Source organism: Orcinus orca, chromosome 8, assembly GCF_937001465.1.
Source record: "Orcinus orca chromosome 8, mOrcOrc1.1, whole genome shotgun sequence".
Lineage (NCBI taxonomy): Eukaryota > Metazoa > Chordata > Mammalia > Artiodactyla > Delphinidae > Orcinus > Orcinus orca.
The window spans coordinates 15,104,466-15,125,971 of record NC_064566.1 but is presented as its reverse complement, the minus strand read 5'-3'; the positions used below and the strand labels follow the sequence as shown (position 1 = coordinate 15,125,971).

At 53.8% G+C, this 21,506-nt stretch overlaps 1 protein-coding gene across 1 annotated transcript in view; it reads right to left on the bottom strand.

Moving 5' to 3' along the window:
* Positions 1 to 20,810, bottom strand: part of TP53I11 (tumor protein p53 inducible protein 11) — a 44,431-nt gene extending 23,621 nt beyond the window's left edge. Inside the window, exon 1 of the mRNA XM_049713215.1 lies at positions 20,806 to 20,810. The gene's annotated coding sequence lies outside the window, so the exon portion shown is untranslated. The remainder of the gene's footprint in view (positions 1 to 20,805) is intronic.
* Positions 20,811 to 21,506: the final 696 nt, after the last annotated feature.

Sequence of the window (21,506 nt, the reverse complement as noted above, 5' to 3'; positions counted from 1 at the left end):
GGGGCGCGGCCGAGGCGGATCGCAGAAACAAAGGCGCACCGCACGGGAGGCATCATTATGTAATTGCTCCGAGGAGGAGCGGAGGGTTGCGCGTGCCCGAGGCTCAGGGCGCCCGCGGCCGTCGCCCGTACTTGGAGGGTGGGGGGCTCTGCCGGCGGGGAGGCTACGCTCCGGGGCGCCCGGGCTCTGGGCGGGGCGCGGGTGGAAGGAGCGCCGGCAGCGGAGTCCTCACCCGGCGCTCGTCTCCTCCCTCGCCCGAGCCTGCGGCTGGGAGGCAGGTTAACCCCTGCGTGGCTGGGTACAGCCCTCCGCTCCGGAGGAGGGGTCCCGCAGAGGCAGATCCCCCCAGTCCCCCTGGTCCCCGGAGGCTGAGCCAGGGCCTCCCCAGCCCCACTCACCGCCGCCCGTCCGTCCTTCCCCACCCTCACTCGGAGTTGGGGTAGAGAGAGAAAAAACAACACGCTGGGCAACCTGTGGGTGCAAGACCCGTGCTTGCATATCAAACATCTGCGACGTGGCCCATTTTATAGATGGGGACCTGAGGGCCAGAGAGGGCTGGCTTCACGCACCAAGAATTCCAGCCCGCAAATCTGTCAGCTCCAAAACCACTGTTTTCCCCTGGTACCCCACAAGGGGTCTTTATAACCACCGCGGATCGCTTGTGGCCTCTGTTACCCCATTTAGGGTTCAAGTGCGGAGATGCTGGGGATCGGTGGATCTCCCCATCAGGGGCCTGAGGAAGGGGTTCGACACAAGCAGCGCTGCAGCTGGGAGGCTGGTGTTCCTCGAGCAGTTGGCGCCAAGGGCACACGGTGGCTGTTTGGGTGAGTGGGGATCAGCACGCCAGGCCCCGCCCCACACTCCTGACCACGCCCAGACCCCCAGGAACCGACCTTGCCTTACTCCCAAACACTCCAGTGCTTCAGCCCTCCTGGCCTTTGGCCGGGGCTGGGCCTTCTGCCAGGAATGCCCTCCTTCCATCCTCCAGGCAGTCTCACTTTTGAGAGGTCCTTCCCAGCACACCACCCCCTGCATCACTCATGTACCAGGAAGCCCTCAAGGCTGTCTCTTCCAGCCCTGGGAGCACCTGGTGACTGCACCTGACACACTGCTCTGTAATCTGTCTGCCCCCGTTAAGCCACATCCCTGGGATGGCGGCTCTGTTGCTGACATCTTCACACAGCCACCCTCAGGCTGGCACACAGCCGGCCTCTCCCAGAACTGGGTGAATTTGAGGTGGAGGGTGCAACCCTGAGATGGATTGAATGCTTGGTGACAGTCTTCAGACCCTGGCTTCAGAAGTCTACAGCCCTGGCTCTGGCACTGCCAACTCCCAGCTGTGTGACCCTGGGCAAATTTGTAGCACCCCTGCACCTCTGTTTCCCATTAGCAAAGAGGGACAATGGCAACCTTAGTCTCATGAAACTAGTTAGTGCTTATTGAGCACTTACTATATGCTGGGCAACTTCATGGACTCTATCCACGTTATCATCTCCACTGTGTAGATAAATAACGCTCCTAGTCTCTAAGTCTCCTGTTTTCTAATCTCCCTTTTACAGGATTATTTTGACAATTGGATGAGAAATAGTTAAGGACCAGCATACAGTAGGTGCTCAGTAAAGTGTGCCCCTCCACTCTAACTCCCAGGACAGAGCTCCCTTTGCCCACTGCTTGCCCGGGCCATTCCGGGAGCCCCTCTGTGGGTGCGGGGCTGAAGGAAGGGGTTGCAGGAGGACCTTGGCAGAAGGAAGTGTTCTGGTTTCTGAGTATGAATAAATTATTGTTTTATATCCTTATATTAAGAGAAGGGCACAGTGTGCATTTACCAATCTAAGCATGTTGAGCTGCAGCTTGTGTGTTTTGCCAATTGCTAAAATGTATTTTCAGCCCAAGGCAGTAAACAGAAGACCACTCCGCCTGGCTGCTCCCACAGTCCTGGGGCAGGGAAGGACATCTGACCCCAGCCAGGCCTACAGGGAGAGTAGGTGTCAGTGGGGATCTTGAGGCAATGAGAGAGTTCCTGTGGGTCCCCTCCAGGTCATGAGAACTTCAACAGGACTCTTCACCTCTCTGAGCCCTCAGTTTACATAGCTGAAAATAGGCCTATTACTAGCGCCCTGTCCATGACACAAGGTGAGAAAAGTGGCTGTGAAAGTGCTTTGCTCATGAATCATCTTATTATTGTTGTTATTCATACTGAGAGCAGTACGAGTTCAACTCAGCTACCAGCACCTACCCTAACGTGCTACCCAACCCTAACCCAAGGCAAGATCAGCTCTCACTGGGACTGCTCCTAACTGGTCCCCCAGCTCTTAGCTTTGCATCCTCCAACTCTCTCTCCACTCAGCAGTCCAAGAGAGCTTTGAAAAAGTTGACCAGAGATTAGGAAACGTGGTTTTCCCTGCTGCGTCAAGTAAAATCCGGACTCATCACTGTAGCCAGGGTGGCCCTGCATCCTCTGCCCTCCTCTCATTCCCTTTGCTCCACCCACACTGCTTCCGCCTGCCTAGTTCTTTTTTTTTTTTGGCCACACTGTGCAGCTTACGAGATCTTAGTTCCCTGACTAGGGATTGAACCTGGGCCCGCAGCAGGCCCAGTGAAAGCGCTGAGTCCTAACCACTGGACTGCCAGGGAATTCCCCCACCACCTTCCTAGTTCTTGTATCCACTGAACTTGTTTCCACTTTGGGCCCTTGGCACATGCCATTCCCTCTACATGGAATGCTGTTCCCATCAAGCCTTCCCATGGCTGCCTCTCTCTCTGTTACCACTGGTGTCATCTGATAGGTCACCTCGGAGAGTCTTCCCAGCCACCAAATCACAGCTGACCCCTATCACCTAACTGCTTCCCCTGTTCACTACACTTATAGCATGTGTCACCATCTAAGATTATCTTTCCATTTAAAAATGTATCTGTTTCTTTTATCTGCCTCCTCTAGAATATACCCTCTTTGAGGATAGAAACGTCATTTGTCTCACTCACCATTGTATTCCCAGCACCTTATTCTATAAGAGAGAGAGGGAAATTAATAAGGGTATTGAGAATATTTACTAATAAATGACAATGCAGAGCAGAACCAATGGGTATTAATCCTACTGTGGAGGGAGTGTTGCAGTGCACAGCCTGTGCAGCGGTACCCAGCAGCCCAAGGGTAAAGACCGTCATAGACCTACCACTTCATTTTGCAAGATTTTAAATGAACTTATATTGTTCCAGCTAAAATGAATATAGGAATATACATACATAAAACGAGTGATTTTTGCATTAGAGAAGCTTGTAATTTGATGGAGGAGATAGACATCTGAGTAGATACTACTCTCAGTTGCCCTCCTGTGCTTTGCTGTGTCCTGTGTCTGGATCCGTCTCATGTGCTGTTCCCTCTGCTGGGATGCTCTTCCCCCACCACGCCCCAGTCTTCATCTGCTGGCTCTTGCTCATGCTTCTCTTAGAATTTCCTCTGGAAATTCCTTCCTGACCTCTCACCTGCACCTCCCATACTCTAGCCCAAGTCTGGGTTCCCAAAGACCCCCAAGCCAACCACAGCAGCTCTCTTAAGGCACTGGTGGATTTGAGACCTAGGTTCTGAGTGCCTGTGGCCGGCTGAGAGCTACTTCCAGGCCGGACTGTGTCTGTTTACTGCTGTACCTGTGTGCCTAGCACAGTGCCAGCACGTGGTGGGTGTCTGAGGAGTGCAGGGAGTGTGTGTGTGGGGGGTATGAGGGGAGACTGTGAGAGCAGGGGTGGTCTCGGCTGCCCCTCTCCTATACACACGCAGCTGCCCCGGCCCAGGCTTTAATCCCTGGAGTCCAGGGAGCCAGATGAGAACCTCCAGTGGGTGCAGCTACCCTCTGAATTACACCCCATACCGGCTGTCGCCACCCCGCAGCCCCTCTCCTACTTTCCCTCACCCTCACCAGGGGTCCAGGGCAGCCCACAGTCACCCTGGCCTCTCTGCTCTGTCCAGCTTTCCCACCCCATCTCTTTTTCTTTCCCCTTCTGCTTTGCTTCACACTCAACCCTCCTCCCCCGCCTGGTGAATGCAAACTGAAAAGAAAAAAAAAAAGAAGTCCCCCTTGGCAGCAGTGGCGTCAACAGTGAAAAGTACCCAATTTAAGGAGTAATCGCTGCTGTAATGATTGCCAAAGCCCTGAGTCACTACAGAAAAGCAGGCTGAGGCTCTGGGACTCCCAGGCTCCCTGAGTTGCGCCGCTTGGGTTGTTTAATACCCAGGACTCAGTGTCTTCACCTATAAAGTGGAAGGACTAATACCGGCCCAGGGGAAATAACAATCCCATGACTCTCCCTGGGGCTGCAAATCAGAGGTCAAGGTGGCACACACAGCTGCTGTGGGAATCATTATGGGAGGGACATAGTCTCCCTACACAGGGCCAGTGAGAGGAATGCAGTGCTGGGGGGCGGGGCCTGGAAAGGCACATAGCTTAGGGCTCTTGGGAAAGGCTTCTTAGAAATGGTGACATTTAACTAAGCTGGGAAGGACAAATGGGAGCTATGGAAAGTGGTGGAGTGAGGGAGAGTCGGCCCTGGAAGGGACTAGAGACCTTTTCTGGCCCCACACTCTCATTTTACAGATGGGCAAACTGAGGCCCAGGGAGGCTGTGGGAATTGCTAAAAACCACCTACCCATTAGTGGCATAGCCCCAGTTAGAAAGCAGGTTCCTTGACTCCTGTTACAGTGTTCTTTCTTCTGATGTCACTCTAGTTCATAGCGACAATAAGGACAGTGTGTTGAATACTTACCGCGAGTCAGGCTCTGTGCTACATGCCTTCTGTGCATCTGTGTGTGTCTGTGTGTGGGTCTGTGTGTACTATTTCCTTTCATCTTTGGATAATCCTATAAGGTAAGATTAGAATATAGGTCCTGTTTTAGTTTAGTAAGGTTCATAGAGCCTGAGGTCCCTCCTGGCTTCTCCATACTCCGGTACCAGCTAACGCCAGTGGTCCCAAGCGGAGAGAGGGCAGCTTCTGGGCCTCACCCCTGGCAGGACTGCCCTTCTCTCCCCTCTCTAAAGGGAAGAGCCCTTTCCACAGAGGGGTGAGGAGGGAGCCTGGCCTTTCTCTCAAAGCCCCACAGGAAGAGAAGCCTGATGGTCAAGGATATGAGAGGCATACATTTCAAGTCCTCATCAATGAGACTCTGCCTTGCCAGGGCCCATCTGAGATAGATGCCAGGCTTCCCTGGTGAGTTCATTCCAGCTCTGGGGGGAGGAAATTGGGTGGAACTGAGGGGGGTGGGGAGGTGGGGAGGGACCAGGCTCAGGGATGAGAGGGCAGCTCTCAGTGGCTGACTGGCCCCTCGCCCAGACTCCCACATTGGAAAGGGCACCTGGGACAGTGAGTCATCTCTTAGGAAGGGAGGATATTGCTCCGGGCACCACAGAAGTGGGCCATCAAATGAGGGGAGGTGTTTTTAAAGAATTTAAATTTTTAAAAAATGCAGAGTACTATTGTCATCATGGGATTTCCTTACAGCTATTTTAGAGTTTAGTGTTGTTTTTATTTAGGGTTGCACTGGGGATCGAGGGAGACACCATCATCTTTCCAGGACTTCGGGCTTTAAGTGTTATAAGTGGGTAGAGGGAAGAAGTGGTGGGAGTATCTCAGGGCCATTCCTACTCTCCCCTGGGGAGATGGCAGGGGACTGTTGTCCAAAACCCATTAACTAAGGAGGCAGAAGTATTCAGTACCAGGCCTGGCTCTGGAAGGACCTTACTGTGTGAAATTTACTTTGTGAAATTGTGTGCCTTTTTGGGGCCTCAATTTCTTCACCCGTGAAATGGGAATAAGGACTTGCCTACATCACAGAACTTTAACTGCCCTTCAGGCTAGAAATAAACAGGGGAGACAACCAGGATGGCAGCACCTGTGAGGCCTTCTGGGAATTGCCTGGAACGTTTATCAAGAATGCAGATTCACAGGGCCCTCCCTAGAACTTCTGAGTCAGAATCTAACCACCGCTCCCCACCCCAAGTCAACCTGAGGCCCAGGCAGACTGAGGACCACAGCTGTGAGGCGGTGAGCCTCACCCGGGTTCGGTCTTGGCTTAAATTTTGAGGAACTTGTGGCCTCAGGCAGGTGGCTGGTGCCTTCTTTGTGGCCCCAGGGGACGGGCCTGGGTGGTGTCTGAGGGTGTGGCCTCACCCTCATGGTGCTTCTCTGAATGCTTAGAGGTGGGGCTGGCTGGGCAGGGGGTGGTGAAGAGGGCGCCAGGCCTGGCAACAGAGGCCCAGTGAGGTGGGGGCCCAGGACCTGGAATTGGGAGACGACCACTTCTGTAAGAGGAGGGCAGACCTCACCGCCTCCGGCTTCCAGCTGGGCCTCAAGGCTCCCCAGCCTCCGGGGTGGGGTGGCAGCTGGCCATCTGCTCAGGCCTGGGCCCGGGGAGGTGGAGAGACACAGGCCGAGAGCGCTGAATGGCCTCTGTGTTGGGACCCAGCCTGAAGAACAGATGGCCTGGAGGCCTCTGGCCTGCCCCCCTCAGCCCTGCCAAGTCACAGAGTCCTCTCTTCCAGGGAGCGGAGGCTCCCGAAGGCCACTCATGGCGACAGCAGCCAGGAAGATGTGGGTTTAAGGGGGATTAGTGGGGCCCGACAGCAAGCCGCCGCCAGGAGAGACCTGGGAAGTCATGTGACACCTGCAGCCTCAGCTAAAGATAGGCAGGAGGGCGCCCAGTGGGGAGGGGGCGTGGCTATCAGAGCCACACCTGGCCCAGGCCAGCTTGGGGTTCACTCAGTCTAAACCTCTCCCACCGGTTTTGCTGACTGGGAAACTGAGGCCTGGGAAGGGGCAGAGACCCCACTCCACATCACCCAGCAAGTCAGCGGCAGAGCTGGGAGTGGAACCCAGGTGTCCTGATTCCCGGTCTGAGGATCTTCCTATCATACCTCCCACTTCCCTTCCGACAGCCTCCCCCTCCCCCCTCCCCTCCCCTCCCTCCCCTCCCCCTCCCTCCTCCCCCCTCCCTCCTCCCTACCCTGCAGTCAGACCCAGGCTGCCTCCCCAGACCTGGCCCTGGCCTGCCCACCTGTGTGACCACTCGAACATTTTTTCTGCTGCAAATCCTTCAAGACCCAAATCAAGTTCCCACTTTTGGGGAACCTTCCAGCCCATCCTCAGAGCCTAAACTTCTGAAATGGGAGGCCCGTGCTGTTGGCTTTGGGTGATGAAGGCTGACCCCTTCATGGTAAAGAAGTAGCTGAGACCCGAAAAGGGGAAGATGTTTAGAAATGGTCCCCACCACGTCCCACCCCAGTCATTCTCCTGGGCTTCAGTTTTCTTTAAAAATATATTAAAGAGCTTCACTTCACCAGAGGCTGTCAAGGAAACTGGTGAAACAGGGTCCCTTTGGGTCTGTTTCTTGAAAAGAGAGATGTTTTTCCTGCTTTCTCTCTAAGCTTTCCCATAGGGTCAGATTTCATTTCTTTTCAGAGGCAAGCGCTGAGCGGGAGAAGCTGGGGTCAGTGCCCAGGGAGGAGCTGCGCCTGCCAACACCCAGGTGAGGCCCGCAACTGTCCCTCCCTGTGTGCCGAGGACAAGCGAATCACAGGGCAATCCAGCTCTGCTAAAGCCTCCTAACGCCGGCTCACAAAGAGGGGCTGCGGTCGGGGAGGGAGAGGGGCGTCACCTCGGGCATGGACAGACCCAGGTGTGGTCCAGACTCCACTATGTACCGCCTGTGTGAGCTTAGACCCGTCTCTGAGCCTCATCTGTGCTTCTCTGACCAGGCTGCGGGCACACCCCACGAGGGCCTCAGGAGGGTCGTATGAGCACAAACTCCAGCACCCAGAGAGGGCGAAGCCAGGCCTCAGCCCCTGCCCCACGCAGGGGCCCAGCCCAGGCGATGGCACCCCTGCCCTCAACAGCTACACACCTCCCGGTTGCCTCGGTCCCCGGAGCCAAGAAAACTCCTACTATCTCTTCACCTGAGCTCCTGGCGGTGCTCTCTGTTCTGCCCTTGCTGTGTGTCTTTAGGTTCAACCCTACGCCTCTCTGATACTCTGGCTTCTCGGGCCTCAAAGGAGGGGCGTGGACGCCTCACTCTTCATAGCCTCTTCTGGCCCTGGAACACCACTCCAGGCTTTCTTTGAGCACCTGGGATGGGTGCAGGTGCATCTGGCCTCCCCGGTGTAAGGGAGGCTGGAGAGGCCTGAGGCCGGGGAGGGGGAAGCCGGTTCCCCATATCGTGGAGCTTCTAGTGGTGGCCAGGAGACAAGCCCGATCGAAGAAAACACTTGTAGTTTCACCCAGACATATTCATTCATTTCATTACTCATTTGCTTAGCGAGCACCTACCATACACCAGGGACCATGCTGGGCTCTGAGCTCATAGTAGTGAAAAAGGTGGACATGGGGGCTCCCCGGTGGCCCCCAAGCTTGTCATCTGGTAGAAGAGACAGCAGAGTCCACAAACAGATTGACATAGTGACAATGTGTGATTGATGTTTTAAAGGTTATGAAGGAACACGGAGACAGAGAATAATGGTGGAAGGGAGGGGAGATGAATAATCTTTAGATGAGGGGCTGACCCTGGCCTCTTCGAGGGGTGACCCTAGAACTGAGACCTGAAGGGTGAGAGGGAGCCAGCCACATGTCATCTTAGGTGGAGATGGGTGACTGTGCCAAGGGGCCCCAGGAAGCCTTCGTGGCAGAGGCAGAATGAGACAGGATGGGGGAGGCGGTAATGCAGGGGAAATGGGAGAAGCAGCCAGATCTTATAAGAAGTTTTACTTTGTCCCCAAGACCCATGGAAGGCCCATAAGGTGCAAGGAAGGGGCAGTGACTTGATCAAACCCACATATTCGTAAGCTCCGCCAGCTCCTGTGTGCAACAGAGATGGTTAGGGAGCAAGGGGGGCGGTGCGGAGCCTGACGCAGAGGTCTCCAAAGTGGGGGTGCAAACACCCCAGGAGGTGTGCAAGGTAATTCTCTGAGGCGAAAGGAGTATTAAATATTGTTATTTCTATTTCCATTTCATCCAAGAAAAAAGGAAAAGAATTCTGTTTTCCCGGTATTTATAATTGACACTGATGTCCGTATTTGGTCTTTATGTCAAACATTACTGCATGGAAGATTGGGCTGTCAGCCGGCCTTTTCCTTTGCTGTCAGCATTTTGAAGAACTTTTCTCTTCAGGTGAGACCAGTTCAGCAGATTTCTAGATAAGAATACCCTTCGAGTGATTTTTCACCAAGTGGACAGAAGACTTAAAAAGAAAGCAGGAAAAAGAGGGACGAAAAAGGAAGAAACTCTGAACATAATGCACACACTCGAATTCACTCCCTGGCATCTGCTCCGACAGCCACCAGAGAAGCAAACACTGTGATAATCCAATTGGGTCTAAAGAGAAAGTGGTCCCCAAAGTTCACATATGAGTGAGAAGACAATTTGCAATAAGAATTTATATCCACTATTATTACTAATGAGGCTAACTCTAAGTATAGAGTTTTGGTTTGCGATCTTAGCGATGATGGCATAAAACCATTCACACTTATTAAAACATTTAAAAATATTATTTTAATCTGACTTAATTGAACTTAACTTTCTATTTTTGTGCCTGTTTGATAATATTCATAATACATTAGTACAGTAATGCATGATTATTATTTATAAATGAATAAATATATTCAGTAGGTGTGATCAGCACTTTTTGCTGTGTCAAGGGCATGAGCAAGCTTGACGGAGACCCCTGGGCTGTGATGTGAGGGCTTTTGTCTGGGAAGGCTTTTTTTGTTTTTTGCGGTATGCGGGCCTCTCACTGTTGTGGCCTCTCCCGTTGCGGAGCACAGGCTCCGGACGCGCAGGCTCAGCGACCATGGCTCACGGGCCCAGCCGCTCCACGGCATGTGGGACCTTCCCGGACCGGGGCACGAACCCGCGTCCCCTGCATCGGCAGGCGGACTCTCAGCCACTGCGCCACCAGGGAAGCCCGGAAAGCTTTTTTTTAAAACTCCCCAAATGAAACAGAAGTTCATTCCCTTAAAGGGTAAACGGCAGCTCCTGGCGAGGCTTTCTGACTGTTTATACACTGGCCAGTAATAGAAGCGAACACATATCCTGGCTGGAGGAGAGGGTGCTTCCAGGGGCTGCACATGGGGCTGGAGCTCTGGAGGCCAGGAGCTTGCCCACTGCGAGGTTTGCCTGCCGGCCTCTTCTACACCAAGGCCCTGAATTTCACACGTGTGATTACTGTTTCCCTCCTTCGGAGCCCAGCATCAGGCTGGCAGCCCCTCTGGGGGAAGATGCCTCCTTGGCTTTCCTATTGCTTTTGGGTTTAAGATCCTCCACAAGTACAGCACTGCTGCCATCTCCCCCGCCCCTCATCATACACTCAGGGTCCAGCAGACCCAGGGGAAGATGTGTCCCGCTGCCTGCAGCTGGGCTAAGCCAGCCTTCCAGCCCCAACATTTCCAAGCGCTCCGACTGGAGGGTCAGGGCACCAGGTTCCTTCCTCTCCACATCCTCCCAACTCTCCTTTTCCCAAAAAGGTCTTCACAAACTCCAGAGGTCCTGGGATGCCCCCAGAAGCCCTAAATTGGGCCATCTGGCTGCCTGCCTCCCTTCTCCCCCTAGATCACTGTTTCTCCTGTCGCCACAATCCAGCCAGTAAACTCCCCAGAGCATGCTCCCACTCCTGTTCCCAGACAGCAGTTTCCATGTTGTTGGCATCAGTACACATTTATTAATAAAATGAGCAAAGTAACCAAACGCTCTGGCAGCTCCTGAAGTTGCCAGAGGCTCTCCATATGCACAGTGGCACCAGAGGGCGGAGAAGGGCCCTGGAGAAGAAGTCTGTGGGGACCCAAAGGGGGACAGGTCCCTGATCATTGGTGAGACCTTCCAGAAGGTACAAGAGCTGACGGGCCCGCGTGCCGCGGCTTGGGTGGCTTTGGGGGAAGGAAGCCATGTTGGGGGCAGGGTGGCCTGAATGTGGCTGCTTGGAGGACCTTGCTCCAGAGAGCCCCACGCAGCCCCACTCCTCGGAGAGAGGGCCGGGCCAGAACTACACCACCACCCCACGCACTGCCAGAGCCCCAGGGAGCGGTGGAGGGTAGGTTGGAGCCCACCCACCAGTGGAAGTGCTCTTCGCGTAAATGACGCTACTTCCGCAGTCAAATCCTGCCTCTGGGCGGCTTTGCCAGATCGCCTAGTGCATCTCCCTACTTCCAGATCACCTGGGATGCTACTACAAATATATTACCGCACCCTCGGGCCCATCCTAGACTCACAGAATCACCCTCTACAGATTCAGGCCCAGGAACTTGGTTTATCACATGTTTTCCACGTGCATTTTTTTTTTTTTTTTTGCGGTACGCAGGCCTCTCACTGTTGTGGCCTCTCCCGTTGCAGAGCACAGGCTCCGGACGCGCAGGCTCAGCAGCCATGGCTCACAGGCCCAGGCGCACCGCGGCATGCGGGATCTTCCCAGACCGGGGCACGAACCCGCGTCCCCTGCATCGGCAGAAGAACTCTCAACCACTATGCAACCAGGGAAGCCCTCCACGTGCATTTTTGTGCCGTCAGGTCAACACTCAGGAGCCACAAATTTAACCTCTCAATATTCATCCCCCCCAAAAAAAACAAAACAAAACAAAAAACTGGGGGTAAGGGGAAGAAGAGGACAATTGTTCTAACCTTTCAGGATCATTATGAAGATTAAATTGATGAATGTATACCAAAAAAAACCCCCAAAATCTAATCATTCACTAAGACCACTGTGTCCCTAGGAGGTAGGCACCATATTAAGCCCATTTCTCAGATGGGGAGACTGAAGCTCAGAGATGTTAAGTAATTTGCCCGAGGCTGCACAGATGGTAGCGGCCATTATCCATGTAAACTGCTTGGCACAGTGCCTGGAACTTAGTAAGTACTCATTAACTGGTTTATTTAAAAGAAAAATAAAAGGGACCTCAGGTCTGTTGCTTAGTCGTTTGGAGATGATGTTGTCCCTGCCTTGCACCCCGAACATTCCTCCCTACCCCTGGTCAACCTAACCCTGACCAAAAGGATCTCCTTGCAGAAGCGCCCCAACTGCCCAGGTCTGCAGCCAGAGCCCGCTGCCTTGGTCCCAATCCCTGCATCTCCCCAGGCTCCGAGGAGAATCTTGGGAGCTGCATCCAGCGTGATCCCTCCAGTACCCAGTGTACCCACTCAGCACCCGGCCGTTTTACCCTGAAGTCCGTGGAGGCTTTCTCACCAGGTGGGAGAGGGAGCACACATTATGCTTCCTGAGCTCACGCCTGTGCATTCAAGTTCACAAGCGGTGCTTTTCTTAGAGCAGCGCGTCATTTATGCTATCAGAGTAAACCTGACATGAGGGAGGACTGCGGGGGAGGGAAGGAATGTGCGCTAAACCAGGCGCTGAGGTGGGACCTGGGTGTGTTGTCTCGTTTTGTCTTCCCAACTGCCCTCTTCAGGATACCTTCTGAATGCTCACCCTCATTTCACAGCTGAGAAAACCGAGGCTCAAAGGTTAAGCAACTTGTGATGGTAATTTATTGAATGCGTCACATGTATCTATTGACCCCTTTAATTCTCACAAGTACCCTTGGAGGCACTGCCATTGTCCTCACAGAGAAGACAAGTGACTTGCCCAAGATCACCTAGGAAGTGACAAGGCCAGAATTCGAACCCAAGTTGGTGTGGGTCCAAAACACTTCCCTCTGTCTCTAAATGTCCATGTTTTAGCATTTCATGGTTTCTTTTGGACACTGGAAGCCTGTCCCCAGGTTCACTCAAACCCCCTCCCGCTAGGAACCCTAAATTTGTAATACGGAGCATTGAGTTTGAGCCTCCACTTGCTGGGCGACCTTGGACAACTAGCTCCACCTCTCTGTGCTTTGGTTTCTTCATCTGGAAAAGAGGAAGAGTGATCCTTGTCGACATTACTGACTTGTGGGGATCTACCTGGAGAGACACTGCATGTATAAGACACAAATAAAGGGCCTGTAAGAGGACTTGGTCTCATTCAGCCACAGCTTAAACCACCTTCCTCCTGCTCTGGGTCGCCTTTACTTACTATATTTCCAGTCAATTCAATTCAGCAAATGCAGGGGTGCAGCGGGAAGTAAGACCTGCTGGAGTCTGGTGCCTGCCCACCTGCCCCAAAGCCTGCCCTTGAGTTCGCTCTGCAGCCAGCCTGGGCCACCCCACAGCTGTCTTCACACAGGCCCTCCCGATGCAGGTCTCTCTCTCTCAAATGTCTCTTCTCCACCGTCCAAATCTCACCTGTCCTCTGAAGCTCAACTTCCACCTTCCAGGAAACCCTTCCTCATCGATCAGGACCTCTCGGAGCTCGTCTTGTAACGTCCTCCAGCCAGGCCACAGCCGTGTGCTCATTCAGTCTTGGCCGTGACTTTGTTGTGTGCGGCGTGGCCTCGTTAACTAAGCAGAACCCCACAGCTCTGTGCCCGGCAGCCTCCAGCGCAGAGCTGAACCCGCCCATTTGGAGGGCTTCAGTACCAGCCCTGCCAATCCACAGGGATGTCGGCGGGTTGCTTCACCTTTCTGCGCCTTAGCTTCTCATTCCATAAAGTGAGGATAATTACAGTATCTGCTTCATGGTGTTGACACGAAGGTTAAATGAAGTACAATAATTCGTGTAAAGGGCTATGCCCAGTGCCTGGAATATAGGAAGACCTCGATCAGTGATAGACAATAATAAGGATAACGATGAAAATATTAATTCCATTGATGGGATAGAGCTTCAGCTGATGAATTACAGATTGCTTGAGACCTGGGGCCAGTGGAACATTTTTAAAAAAGGTTCTTTGTGGGCATCTGGCCAGGGTGGGGATAGGGAGAGGGGAGAACGTAGGAGGTGGGTGCGGAGGTAGATCTCTGGCCGCAGCCCCTCCTGGGGGTCTGCACAGCCTATGAGCGGAAGGCCCCCCATCTCTATAGCAACTCCTCCCTCCCCATCCCCAAGGGAGGGTGCCAGATTGTACTGCATGACCCCACCTTAGCTAGGGGTAATTAGACTTGAGCTGGACCTGTGACTCCATCTAGGCCAGTCAGTTTCCTCTCTTGAACACTGGGATTTGGGAAGGGAAAGAGAGGGAGGGACACAGCGGCTGGTCTCTCCACGGGGCTAGGCTGGAGCCAAAAGAGTGACCCCAGCTGCTCAGGGCAGCCAGGGCCTCTGAGGAAGGGAAACCACGGCTTGGCAAAGAAGGAGAGGAACAAAGCCAGCTGGCAGAGGGGAGCCGAGTGGAGGAGGGAGAGATTGTCGCAATGGCTCCCCGCCCGGCTCTAGTCTCCCCGGACCTGGCCCTTCCTGCCTGTCCAGCGTGGGCGATCTGGAAGACACCGCCAGGGTTTCATAAAGAAGTCCCCCTTTTTGCTGAACCCAGCTTCAGTTGGTTTCTCTGACTCAGAACTCCAGAGCCCAACCACTACAGGCCAGAAAACACCCAATGGGGGAGCTCCCATCTCCAGGGTTCGTTCATCAGATAGCCTGGGAGAGAAGATCTGAGAAGGGGAGTGCTTGCTCTCCTCGGGTTCTGGGGGCAGAATTGGGGCTCTGTAACCCCAGAAGCTGCCAACGTCCAGGGGCTGCCCTCTAACATCTGAGTATGGGGCAGTGGCTAGAGCTCATGCTTGTACTGGTCTGTGTGGTGTTGAGCCATTTCTGAAAACTTGATCCCAAGACAGAGGCCTCACTACAGATGCTCAGTAATAACCTAACCACGGTTCCCACTTATTCAGCCCTTTAGATGTGCGGGTTACCATGTCACCCTCTGGGAAGCATTCCTGGACCACCCATCAGACCAGCATGGTCTTTCTCCTCTGCATCTTGGACATCCTTCTGCTGTGGCTGTCACACTCTCCGAAAGAAGCAGACTGCGGATGCGGGCAGAGCACCTGCTTCGAGGGAGGTAAGGTGGGTTCGAATCCCAACCCTACCACCTGTTTGCATTTGTGAAATGGGGATAGAAATCTCCGCATGGAGTACTTTTAAGGATCTTATAATACCACGTACCTGAAGGGCTCCGTACAAAGCCTGACGTTTAGTGAAATTTCAAAAAGCCGATCTGTTGCTGTTATTTAGTTTGCTTATGCGTGTCTGTGTTCCCCACTGGACTGTGAGTGCTTTGAAAAGGCAGACAGGCTACTTATGGCAGCAGCCTCCCATCTCAAAGTGCCTGGCACACCGTGAATACCTGTCCGGCCACCAATACTGAGTTTTGGATCCACAAGCTTCCCTAAGAGTCCCCGGGCAGCATTCTGCCTGTGGGATTGACTGGGCAGCATTCTGCCTGTGCCCCGAGTAGGATTCGAACCCAGGTCCTGCTGAGCTCAAGCCCAGGTCTAGTCCCCACTTTGCCAGGCTGTGTTTCCGCTCAAGACCAGATGAATCCCAAGCTCATCTGGAATGAGACAAGCTGGGGAGCCTGGTGTTCCGCTCGAGGATGTACACTACCCGTCCCAGACTGGGGTTTCTCTATCAGACCTGAGCCTGAGAAGGGGACAGGGTGGGGGGACATGGCAGCCTTCCCTGGAGGCAGCCCAGCCGTGGCCCCCTGCCCCAACTGGCCAAGGAGTGCTTTGTTGAGTTGTAGGGGTTCAGTGCTCAAAGTTTCAGAGGAATCTGGGTCTCTAAGATTCTCAGAATCACCCACCCAAGGGTCCCCATCTCAGGTCTCAGGGTCCCACTCTTTCCCCAGTAGGGCTCTGACTTTGCTTCAGAGATCTGTCTAGACTGTGCACTAGTCTCCTTTGCAGCCCTACGCGCCCCCTCCAATTTCACCCCGTACAGGCTGTACAGGGTGTAGCCTCCCTTGGGCTGCAGGAGGAGAGAGTCTTTAAACAGTACCGTGGAGGGTTTGGGTCTTCACGACATGCCGTGAATTGACACGTGATTGACATGAGCCTGCTATTTTCTTTCTTTAAGGCTTCCAAAGCAGTTAACAGAGCTAGTCAGCCCCACGATCCTTATCATTGCCAACAATCTCAATGCCTGTGACTCTCAGTACGGCAGCTTGTCATACCCGCCCATCACACTGCAATGGGGTCCTCACCATATCTCACCAAGCGATCCAGGTCCAGAATGCCACCCTGTGCTGTTGCTCTTAGGGCCACTCTAGTGTCAAATGTCTTGGCCTAGAGTCCCCTCAAAACAGGACCCAGTGCACGGACATGGGTACAGGGACGTTATTTTGGAGGTGATCCCAGAGAGCAGAAATGAGGGACCAATCCGAGCGAAAAAAGAAAAGCCGAAAATCCAAGGTAGCAGCACTGCATCACAGGGTCCCTGCGGTGGGTGACTGGGGCTCAGTGCTGCCAGGACCTTCTAAAAGCAGCGTACGGAAGGACGCTCCAACTTGTCGGCCAGATGGCGAGCTGGCCAGGGCATTCATCCCGCAGCTCCCAGGCCGCGCTGGTTGAGGTTGGCAAGGAGGAAGCCAGCTTCTCTCCACACATCCTCACGCTGAGCGTACTCCTGCCAGCAGCCTGTGTTGGGCACCGCACAAGCCCCAGGGCAGAAAAAGAAAAATGCCTCGTGCTCACATAAGGCGAGATGCTGTCAGTACAAAGTGAATTGAAGCCCGCGTGGAACTGTTTGCCACAGCATGGCTGAAAATAGAGGTGCCGCTGAGCGCCTGGGAGGCTGTGAATATGCGCTCTCGAGCCAGACTGTCTGAGTTCAAATCCTTTTACTGTGCTTCGTTTTCCTCTACTTGTAAGAGGGGGAGTACTAAGAGGAAAATACTAGACTACATTGTTATGAGATTAAGGAGAAAATTCACACAAGGTGCTTAAAAACAGCGGCTGGCACATGATAAGCCCTTAATAAAGAAGGATGTCTGTTATCCCCATTTTAAAGTTGAGGAAACTGAGATGTAATTTCTAAGGGATGGACAGAGAGAAGAGGAAGAAAGGGAGGGAGCGACTTCATTTAGCCTCCACTCAACCTCCAGAGAAGCCTCGGTTTGCAACTCACAGAAAAACCTGGTTTTTCCAAGAAGAGTCCCTTGCCCTTTCCGTGTTTCTACGCCCACCTCCTCTATCACATGAGGGGCTGCTGGAGGGGAAGCAGACACTCTTTCTTGCCCTGAACACGCATTCACGCTTCCTCCTCCAGCTAAAGCGTCTGTAGTGTCCTTGTGATGTCACAGCTGGTTGCTATGGAGACCAGGTTGCTGTGAATGTCAGTCTGGATCCAGGAGGAGCACAGCGGTCAGCACGCTAGCTGGGTCCAGGGGGAGAGGAAAATGAAGCACCCCGGGAGGTCTCATAAACACCTCTCCCCCATGCCCCAAACACACAGACACACACAACGGAACCAGCAGGCCCCCCACACGTTCCCTGCCCAACGTGCTTGGTTGAGATCTGACAACATATGTTTGGGGGCAAACAATCCCAGCAGTCAGGAGCTGGGTGACACACAGTCAACATCAGACACCATCCCCTCCCGCTTGCCCTCCCTGCCACCGCTCACAGGTGGTGGTGGCATCCTAAGGGTTCCCATGGCAACACTGAGGTCAGACTTCGGTGTGGTGACCTCACTCTGGGGCCACTGGGCTCAGGCTGGGCTGTCATTGCCACCAGAGGAAATGGATAAGCTGTGAAGATGCTCTCCCGAAAAAATGCATCTGCCCTCCTAGGGCAATGGCTCTGGGTAGATCCCTCCCAGGCCTCCTCTGGTTTATAGTGAGGACAGAGGCTGCTGGGCCGGGGACTGGTTTCTCACGGGGCAGAGCTGGGCCTACAGGAAGTGGCTTTCCTGTCTCTGAGGACAACAGACAGCCTCCTTAGAAAGGAATCCCATCACCCCCTAGCTGTTTGGGTCCCCAGGTGGCAGCTGCTCTGAGATGGGGATCCCCCCACACTCTAGCTGGGCCCTGTGTCCTCCCTGGCCCGAGTCACCCCTGCTGCTGGCTCACCCCATCCCCCTGCCCTGTCCTAGCTGAACCCCTCCTCCTGCCCAGCCCAGTGCCCCACGGCAGCACCTGCCTGTTTAAGACACTTCTTCAGGAGGCACTCTCACCTTTCTTGTGCTGGACCCTCAGAGGAAACAGGTCCTCCTGACCTGGACCATGACTCTGTAGCTGGGGCCCTTCATTCTGCTGAAAGCGGGAAAGAAACCACAAAGTGGTATTAAGATGCAAAGCTCATCGCCACCCCTTCTAGAAGTGTGTCACGTCCCCTCTCTCAGGGTTGTTGAGAGGATTAGACGGCCCCATCAGTGTTCACATCCTTCTCCCCGATTGCCCCTGTCTGGACCCCCAGATGCCACCTCCCTAGAGGCCCTGTACCTACCTATGCTCTGCACATCTGTTGTGCTACCTGTTGCTTCACCTGCCGTTTCACCTGCCCTCCCCCACACCAAGGCCTGTGGTTTTTTCTACACCTTGCTCTTGCTGGCTCAGTGGGTGTGTCTAACTACAGTCAGCCCTGGGCCCTCTCCCCCTGTCCCTTCCAGAGAGGAAGACCACCAAGAGCCCGTGGCCGGCTCTGCGTTAGGATCTGTGATGGACACTGCACACCCGGTACTCCCACAAGCCTGTCAGAGAAGTATCCCTAGTCCCATTTTAGAGATTTAAAAAATGGAGACTTACTGAAGTAAAATGACCTGCCCAAGGTCACACAGCCACCACAGCTACCACTTATTTAAGTAAGCATTTCCCTTTGGTTGAGTTTAATACTAAAATGCTTTATACACATTATCTCAGTACAGAGTAGGAAGTTAAAGCCTGAACTCTAGGGCCGACCTGTCTGGCTTTGAGTCCTGCCTCTGCCTTTTAAAAGCTGTGTGTAATGTTATATGTCAATTACATTCCCCCCCAAAAGCTCTGTGACCTTGGGTAAGTTATTAACCTCTCTGTGCCTCAGAGTCCTCATCTGTAAAATAAGACAGTAGCAGTGCTTCCCTCATAGGGTTGGGATGATGATTAAGTTAGGATGCAAATGCTTACAATAGTGTCTGGCACAAAGTACATGCTATATAAATAGTGTTCGCTGAAAATGAAAAAAAAAAAAAGAAGAGGTGGAGGTGATGAAAGCTTTGCATCATCTTTTGGGGTAGAGTACTACTGTTAATTGTAACTTGGGGGTAAACAGGCTCAGAGAGGTGAGTTAATATATCTGAGGTCACACAGGCCTGGGATTGGAGCCCAGGGGTCCTGGTGCTGGAAGCTGTGCTGGCCCTACCTTTCCAGGTCACACTGCTGGAGGAGACAGCAGACATCCTGCCAGAGGGCTAGAATGGAGGGAGGGCTGCCCGGAGACCCAGGAGGTGGCCCAGGCCGGGGTAGGAGGACTCAGGGGAGGGGAGAGGTGAGAAGGGGAGGGGGAAGGAGGCCTGCAGAGGCTTACAAATTCCTTTGGGCTACACCCCAAAGTCCCCCACTTCTTGCCTAGACTGAGCTTGAGCCCTTGTGAATATTTGAATTGACTGTAGTAACGTGAAGCCGAAGCCCTTAGAAAGTCGGGAGCTGCCGCATTTGCCCATTTCCTGCTCAAGAAGCCTGGGAGGATAAAGGGAAGTGGCTTCTCTCACCCACTCCCAGACCACGGTCCCAGAACTACCTCTGGCCAGCTGGCAGGTCTTGAACAGATCGCTTCCCCTCCCTGAGCTTCAGTTTCCTCATCTGTAAAATGGGGACAAGAATAGCACCTAACCTTTTACTGCTGGTTTGGGAGGGTCCAGTGCTATCACATTTATGATACGAATTAGCTTTCCCCTCAGAGGACATTCCATAGCTGGAGCTATTCTTTCCAGTTCTGTGCCCTTAGACAAGGCCTTGCTCTATCTGGACTTTGTGTCACAATGTTGTTATGGGGAATGGGTGAGTTCACAACATGAGGCTCCTAGCACGGTGGCTGGGCAGTGTGGGAATTCAGTGTGTGGAAGTCGCCTTCCCCCTGCTTGATGCCCATAGACCACAGTTGACCCTTCTTAGTAGACAGTGTCCAGAGGATGCCTGCATGCCCGGGATGGGCACTCAATGTGCCTCTGTGGTTATCCTAAGTGGAAAATCGGAGGCCCGCAGATGTCTTTGCTGATTCCTTGGGGCCTCTTGGAACCAGAAACCTGGCCTTAAGAAATAACTATTGGAAAAGAAAAAAAAAAAAGAAAGAAAAAGGGCTTCCCTGGTGGCGCAGTGGTTGGGAGTCGGCCTGCCGATGCAGGGGACGCGGGTTCGTGCCCCGGTCCGGGAGGATCCCGCATGCCGTGGAGCGGCTGGGTCCGTGAGCCATGGCTGGTGGGCCTGCGCGTCCGGAGCCTGTGCTCCGCAAAGGGAGAGGCCACAGCAGTGAGAGGCCCGCGTACCGCTAAAAAAAAAAAAAAAAAAGAAATAACTATTGGGCGTGCAGCCAGCAGAAACATAACTGGGTGCTCACCTTCTTCTTCCTATAGAATCATTTTGGAAATGACAGCAGGTCTTGGCTCAGTTGAGGGGAACGAAGAGAAAGGGGCTCAGGCCAAGCCGAAGGGGACTGTGCTGACCACAGTGACCTCCTGAGGCCAGCATGGTGGTGGTGGCAAGACAGCAGCTGAGTGAGACCCCAAGGGAGACCTGAGGCTCAGCAGGACATGGTTGGATCACTCCCACATCATTCCTTCCTATTCTCCTCACCTCTAGGTCACAGGCACCCACGCCCCTTTACACGCTCGTGCCTGAAGATTGCCGTATGACCCTGCTTCCCTGTCTCCTGCGTTCCCCAGCATCACGTACCCTGCGAGGCTCTGCACGCTTCCCCTCCAAAGGGCCCTGACAGCAAAGGAAAGCAAGGACCCGGGTGGTGGTGGCCCGAGGGCTCGGTCCAAAGCAGCCTCCGTCAGCACACTGTGTGCCGAGCTCCACACATTATCTCATTTAATCTCATTAGCAGGAAATGTCTTTGAAGTCTTGTGTTTAAGCTTAAAAACTCCTAAGCAGTTTAGCCTTGATAAAGCTGAGCTTCTTTTGATTTAAAATCAGGCTGAGAAATCTGTAGTCATTGGAATTCCCTTCTGGAATTCTCTTGGCTCGGGAGGGAGGAGGGTGATGATGGTGGTGGCAGTGGGAGGATCAGAGGGGACATGCAAGTAACAGAAGGTGATGCAGGGGGGATGTAGAGCATGCGAGGAGGGAGGCAGGGGATGCGTGGTGGGAGGAGGGTCTAGGAGAGAGCAGACGGAAGCCAGTGATGCTGGGACTGCTTCCGGGAGGAGAAGAGGAAAAGAAAGAGAAGGCCCTGACTGATAGCAGAGGAGCCAGCGAAAGCAACGATGGTGGAGAGGCTCGTGTTGGGGACAGGAGATGCGCTGCGCGGTGTGCTGCTGTCAGCGGCGACCTTGGCCTCTTCAGCCAGACCTCGCTGTGTGTCTGTGTACCCTGGGCGTTGTTTGGCTTCCTCGACACTGGAGCCCCTTCAGTCTCTCTTCCCCACTAGGCTGTGACAGTCCCGGGGGTGGGAATGTGTGGCCTCATCCCTAAGCCTGGGCACCGCCCGGAGCCAGGACCATCAGCAAGGTCAGCATCGCTGGAACCAACCACCCGTGCGTG